Source organism: Pteropus vampyrus, unplaced genomic scaffold, assembly GCF_000151845.1.
Source record: "Pteropus vampyrus isolate Shadow unplaced genomic scaffold, Pvam_2.0 Scaffold11, whole genome shotgun sequence".
Taxonomy (NCBI): Eukaryota; Metazoa; Chordata; class Mammalia; order Chiroptera; family Pteropodidae; genus Pteropus; species Pteropus vampyrus.
Genome location: NW_011888792.1, coordinates 19379036 through 19385586, shown reverse-complemented (window position 1 = coordinate 19385586; position 6551 = coordinate 19379036).

Here is a 6551-nt window from a genome sequence, read left to right as displayed (position 1 = left end):
GGAGGACCTTTGTGGGGTCACTGAATCACAGGGCCTGTCTTTACAGAAAATAAAACTCAGTGTAGTTAGTTCACCCAAGGATGATTCAATGTTTCAACCTTGATTATGTGTTGGTTCTCACTTTCAAATTCCTGCACTGTGATAATCCTACTCCAGAAACCCATAACCTTTGACTTAAATTACTGCAATACTTATATCACTGCAGCAAGTATCCTTGTTTCATGTACATTTCTCTTCCACCTATTTTATACCCAGTAATCAAAATGGTCAATCTGAATTTCAAATGTGATCATGCTATTTGACTCATTAAAGATTTATAGCTCTCAATTTGCCTTTATAAGATAAAGTTTAAAAGTATTATTAAGGTTCACAGGGCCATCTTGTCCAGATTCTCTTACCCCTTCCCCTCTTAACCCTCTTTGATTTAGATGTACAGAACCCTTTTCTGTTCTCCAGTCACACCATATCCTCGCTCCGTGGGCCTTTACAAGTGTTTCCTCTTCCTTGTCCTGCTTATCTGTAACTCCTACTAATCTTTCTCATCTCAACTGTTAGTTCTTCCAAGAAGCTACTTTTCCATAGTCTTCTGTGTGGTTCTCCTTGCTTCTTCTATGTGGTTCTATAGCTCCTTGTGGTCCCTGTTGCCAGATACTTTCTCCACTCTATTACAATAATATGTTTGCATATTTATCTTTACCAATAATTATAACCACTTGGAGAGTTGTATTTCTCAGTAGCACATCCCCATGACCTAATACATAGTGGGTGTTCAATACATGTTTGTTGAGAGCATAAAAGAATGAATATGCAACATGTTTTTGATAAGTCAAAATGTATCAATGACTCAAGTTCTATTTATTTTTTTGAAAAATTAATATCATGTTATGAAACTGCAGTTCAAGTTATATTCTTTAAAGCATTTGTGTATATTCTCATATCTGATATTTCTGTAACCAACAAAATCAAATGTTTTATTCTAGTGAACTATTATATATAAAACATATTTTACCAAAAGACATATCATATTAAATACATTCTCTTATATTCTACATTTTTTACCTAACATAATATAAATTTTTATTTTAACCAATTATTATTGAAAAATGACATAATTAATGAGTACATAATATACTAATATATGGAAATGCTAAACATTTTTTCTGTTTTATTTAAATTTTAAGTTTATTTACAATTTTGAACTATTATAAATAATGTCTGGATATTCATTCTCTGCTTTATCAAACAGGAGTTTCAAGATAATTTAAGCTTGTCTAGAAGATGACATCATCTTTAAACTCAGTTACTGTACAATATTGAAAACACATTATGCTTTTAGTCAATAACTGTTTAGCTTTCTAAACCTATTCTTATAGTTTTGGGGCAATAATGTATTCAAGTCTCTATTGTGATTTTTTTTTTTTTTTATAGTTTCTTTGATTCCACACATAGTGCATGTCTTATCACTTCACATTTCCATGTGCCTGCCTACTATTACTAATTCATTGCTTCTAATCTGTTGAAGATTTAGAAGTCAGACCACCAGGCTTGATTGAACTACATATAAACATAAACATATGAAATGATTGAAGTATTGGTATAATACTTAAGTTTTTATTCATTACTTTATATCTATGTGTACAGATACATACATATATTATAAAAATACACATTCTCAAGGGCATTTATACATTTCTAAGTATTGTATTTGTTAAGTGGAAAGGTTTACAAGAGTCACTTATCATAATGCATGTTTTAGAGCTATAAACTACTATGAATAGCTGTCCAGTAATTTCAAGAGGATTCAATAATTTCCCAATGGTAAAGTTCTTGTTTTAGAAAAGGCATGGATTACTTCACAACTACTGGAAACTCATGTTTGACATTACTTTAAGTAGAATCTGAAAGTTATTGAAAAATCAAACTATATTAGATCAATTGAGTTATATTTAAGTTATTTATGAAATCAACATGTCAGTATAGAACCTTGTGGCTCTTAAGAAATCATTTATGAAATTTGCATCTTGTTTTTAACATAGTATATCCACTAGGCTTTAATAATGTCTAAAGAAAGAAATTGCAGATGAGTTAACTTTATGAAAACATTCTTACGCAGTCACAGTTCATGGTAGCAATGACTACCTTATATCTATTCAACTAAACTACTGGTGAATATAACAAATATTCCAATGAATGGGTAAATTGTTCATGTTTAATAAATGCCCCAAATAGGTGCTATCCTATTAAAACTCTGGACTTTGTTTTCATAGAGATCTGAAATAAGAAACATTATCACATTGTCTTTAACTTCTATTATCACAAAAATGCTTGCATTTAATTTTAGTTCCAGACACAGATGAATATAATTCTATCAATGCTTTGTGTGCCTTTGCTGCCCCCTTAAGACAAATAAACATAAATAAAAAGCTAAAGTATCCTGAATTAGTTTCTTCAGAAATCTGTTTCTATATCTCTTAAATGAGCGTGCACACACACACATATACACACTCACACACACCTGAATGGAGAAATTGATTAAAGATCATTGAACAATTAAATCAGTATTTTGTTTGACTCCTTCATAATTAATGAAAATACCAGTTTTGTTTAATGGTCTGAGAAAACTGTGTATATTTTAAGTTCTATAAAGTCTGGATTGAGTAGCTATTTTTGTCTAGTACATTTTCATGATTTTTCTTGAATTAGGTCATTGAGGAAAATAGGACTTTTTCATTTTTTATGTCTTAATTATAAATACTGAACTCACGCATTTAATATAATTTATAAGCCTTAACCATCTAAATAACAATATATGGCTCACAAGTGTTTTTATAAGTGTTATTTGAGGAAAAGAAACATTAAGATAATATAAAATAAGATAATGTATGATATAATTTATAAGCCTTAACCATCTAAATAACAATATATGGCTCTTAAGTGTTTTTATAAGTGTTATTTGAGGAAAAAGAAACATTAAGATAATATAAAATAAGATAATGTATGAAATAATAAATTCTAAATTAAAAATTCAATTATGTTAACTGCTTATGAACTTTGAAAGAGAATAGATCATAATGTGAAGTTTGCTATGGGCTTTATTCTCATACAACAGACATTAGAATAATTTGGGGTAAAACTTATCTTTTCAACTAGGTTTTCTCTGTAAAGTGCATTAATTTTTAATGAAAAGAATATTTTAGTTTTATTTAAAATAAATCAACAAATTTTAATCAATAAACATTGAACAAAGCATTACAGTCAAGACTGAGTTACTATAAGACATTCTTGCTTTTATCAAAAACATGACACAATTTTGAAGAGAGGCAATCTACAAATATTAATAAAGTATACTAAAATTTTCTAAACTCTGTGATATATTATTATCATGCTGATAAAATAAAAAACTACATTCATCTCATTTTTCCTTCAGCTTTAAAAATTTAACCCATTATTGACCTAAATGGCAATATTCAATGGCTACCAATATTTTTTTTAACTTTAATTCTGGATGACATATATAAATATTAACAAATACAAAAAATATTTATTGGAAATATGTAGTACATTGTTCTGGAGACTAAACAAGATGCTTCATAAATGTATGCTTTATATTTTTATTACAACTGCAAGATTTAAGCATAAACTTTTGCATCTTATGTCTGACAAACATCTGTCATTTCTGCTCTATTATCTAAATAATTCTACCACAAATAAAGAAATAGGAGTTATTTACATTTATTGCTCAAGAAGACATGTCTTTAAAATAATTTGCTTTGCAATTCCAAACTGAAAACAGTGACTTACAAAGATAAGGGGGTGTGTGTGTGTGTTTGTGTGTGTCTTGAGGAGTTAGTATACTGAGTAGAGCTGGAAAAAGAATAGTGTGGAAGTCCATCTATGAAATGGAACATGTAAACTTGAAGGAAGACCCTTTCATTCATCAGAGGGATTGGAAGTGAAAGGTGCTAGCATGCCAGGAAAGCCTGATTCATATTGGTGACAGGGGATGATGGTAGAAGTAAAACCCCTTGAATTATATTTGTCCTAGGTTTTCTGACTTTAGGTTCAATCTCTATAGTGAAACCACTGTCTCCTTACTGCTGCCATTGCCTCTCTCTTATCACGTACAGAAGATTAATAACACTGTCAGAATTGGGCATGCCCAATAACCACAGGCAGACTTTGGCTGCAAGCGGAAAGCTACATCATTTTTCCTTTGCATCGGCACCAAACACCAGAGAGCAATCAGATATATCAGTGGGAAGCCTCAACTCACTGTGAATGGACTGACCAGTGCAAGCAGTATGATTCCTAAGATGTTCAGGAAAGCCAGTGGGTTTTTCAGTTCTGCTACTAAGTGAATACTCCTCAAAATGATCTGTTAGTTCCTTCAATGGATATTTTGCCTTCTACAAACAAAACTTTAATGATTAAATTGTGAGATCCATGTGTTATATTAAAAAAATCATATTTTTTGACCTATAGTTATTCCTATGACTATTAAAATGTTTATTCGGGATTGTAGAATGTAAAGAACATTTTTAAATGTATTTTCTCATTTATCATTATACCAATCTTATGTAGCATAAAATAAGGTCATTATCATTGTCTCAATATTATGAAGAAGAAATAGCACAGAAACTTCTTAAGCGAAAATATAAAATATATTGTAAAAGTTCAACCTGATAGCCTCCAGAGTAGAAACTGCCTCCCTTGGTCTTGACCATTATTATTGGTCAGATTAACATAAGTTATGATGTGGTAACAAATGATTTCCAAAATTTTAGTGGGATTCAATAACACATGATTGTGTTTTCCCCCTCACGGTACATATTTATCATCGGTCAGCTGATGGGGACTAAGAGCTATGAATTAATCTTATCTGTATTATTGTTGAAAGAAACAAAAATGATGGAAGGAATTGGTGACTTTTAAATATCCCGCTCAGAAGTGGCAAATATCCTTTTTGTTCATTTTGTACTGGTCTAATCAAGGCATGTGGATAAAATTGATATCAATGGAGTGGAGGGGCATTTGAGGAGAATAATATGATTGTCCACAATTGTGAAGGCATCAAAATAGCTATGATGTGATTCCTGATTAGTACATGCGAAGGTAGCCTCACATTGGTATGGAATCCAAGCAAGAGAACTCTAAGTTCATGTCACAGCTGCAGGCCTAACATAGAAATATTTACTCTAAAGAGTAAATTAAATTTTGGTTGCCCTTATGTATATAGGAAGCAAGCTTGATATGGTAAGTTCCAAACTCTATTTTTGAAGTCCTCCTATTTTATAGATATATAGGTAGTGCCTAATTTCTATTTTTTTCTTTATTGTCTTTAATAAAGTCCTTCACATGTGTCAGGTGACTCTTAGCAAAGCAGTTTTTGTGTACTACCAGGACAGGTGGTTAAAGGGTAAGTTGTATGTCTAGGCAGTTTGCTTATTAATGGCAGAGACAACAAATGAAAGAATTCAAGAGAAAATAAAATTCAGAGTGATAGAGATAGTGCCACTCATTCCTGCTACTTTATTCCTGGAAATAATACTTCCAGTGTTAAACATCTGAAAATGTAGGTTTTATATTATTAATAGAGACAGTATGGCCTTGTATACCCTCAGGGATTAAAACTGACCCTATAAATATGGGGAGATATGATAATATTAATCACAGTATATTATGAGATATTTCATTTTTAGAATTATGTTTATAAAAAGTTAATAAGAATGTATCTATATATTGTCTATACAATAATGATAGGATTCTTGTAGCATCTTTAACATCTCCCAGTTTTTTTGTTTGTAAAACAGTGACTGATAAAGCATGGGATATATAATTTAATTAGTCAAAGTTGAACCAAATTCAAATAGAAAAGCCCATTTTTGTTATCTCTCCTTTATTCCTATTAGAGGTAAACAAGTTTCCATCACTTGCAGGCTCAAGGCTTTTAAAAAATCTGACAATCATTTTTATCAGGGCCAAATATTCTCAAGTGTTAGTGCTCAGAGAGCTCCCTCAGCACAGGTCTGTTCTACTCTTAGTATCTTTCAGGTTTTAATCTTTTTTAGATACAGTAGCTGAATAGAATGAAGCTCATGAAAATGAAACCTGGGGTGGTCTGCATATGACTCACACTGAGGGGTATAATTGAGCTTAGCTTTTCATACTGGTCTAATTATATGTATTTAGTGTTCTTGCTGCTTAGAAAACTTGGAACTCTGAATTGAGGCTATTTCATGAGAAAGATGACATACATATCATGATAAACAATTGTGTATATTTCTGTACTAAGCATTTGAAAGTACAACTATGTGACCTTCAAAATAAATATAGATTATTTTATACATCTACTTGATATAGGTAAGCACTAATCAAATTAGAGTTTTAATGACAAGATATGCAAATTTTGTCAAATACAATCAAAAGCTCTTCATAGTCCTAAACAATAAGAATGTTAAAAAATTGTAAATTTCATATTTGTACTTTTGTTCTTTTGCTAATATGAGTGAGTTTGTGATTATATTAGCAAATAAGTATCAAAAAACGACAAG